Genomic DNA, 961 nt, shown 5'->3' with positions numbered 1-961 from the left:
CTGGGGATCGAACTCCGGTCCTTATGCTTGCAAGGCAGGCGGCAGAACCACTGAACTAAATCCCCGGCCCCCCTTTTTTTTAATCAGTACAGGTATGCTGTATGTTTGGGACACCTATTTGCATAACCTTTGCAATTTACACAGACTCGCCCATAATGTAACAATCTAGGGAGCACACCCCCCCCAAGTAATCTTAAAGGCTCAGGCCATACCAATCACTGTCCTGACCCCACCGTTTTAATAGATAATCCTGGAGCCAGTAATGGTAGCACACTCCTATATCTCAGCCCTCAGAGGTTGACTCAGGAGGATTGATTGCAAGTTCATCCCACCCTGGGCAACTTAGTGACATACTGAAACCGGCTTAAAATAAAATAAAACAGGCCCGGGGATGTAACTCAGTGAGAAAGCCCTGGGTTCAATCCCCAGTAATGAAAAATTAAATCCTGGGTCAGCCACTGAACTAATGCTCTACACCCTCCTAACAGTAACAGCTTATACAGCACAGAACCCAAGTCTCAATAACCCCAGGCCCTCACGGGAGGTGGCTACTCCTCAGCCCTCTGACTACGAGAGGTCCCAGGCCCCGTCCTCTATCTAATTGGCCTCTGACTCTCAGCCCACGCCTCATGTTTCAAGCCCCGCCCCAAGGCGTTCAGAGCCTCCACCTCTTGACTGGCACCCTAGGCCCGCCCCTTTAACGAATACCCGCCCCCAGCACGCTCCAGGCTCCGCCCTCTCAGAAAGGACTCGCCCCACCGAGTCCTACGGACAAGAATAACCATCCAGTCTCGCACCCTCAACGAATCTTCTAGCGGGGATTTACTGCAAAACCTTAAGGAAGTGGGCTAGGAAACCCCAAGGCCCCGCCCTTCGAGACACCCTCTGAGCCCCGGCCCTCACACCACGGGTTCCCACTAGGAGGCGTAAGACGTAACCTGAGCCAGCCCGCCTCCCGGGA

This window comes from Fukomys damarensis, unplaced genomic scaffold (assembly GCF_012274545.1).
Source record: "Fukomys damarensis isolate Sample0158 unplaced genomic scaffold, DMR_v1.0_HiC HiC_scaffold_39, whole genome shotgun sequence".
In the NCBI taxonomy this organism is placed as follows: Eukaryota; Metazoa; Chordata; class Mammalia; order Rodentia; family Bathyergidae; genus Fukomys; species Fukomys damarensis.
The sequence above is the reverse complement of the archived record's forward strand: the minus strand, read 5'-3'. Positions refer to the sequence as shown.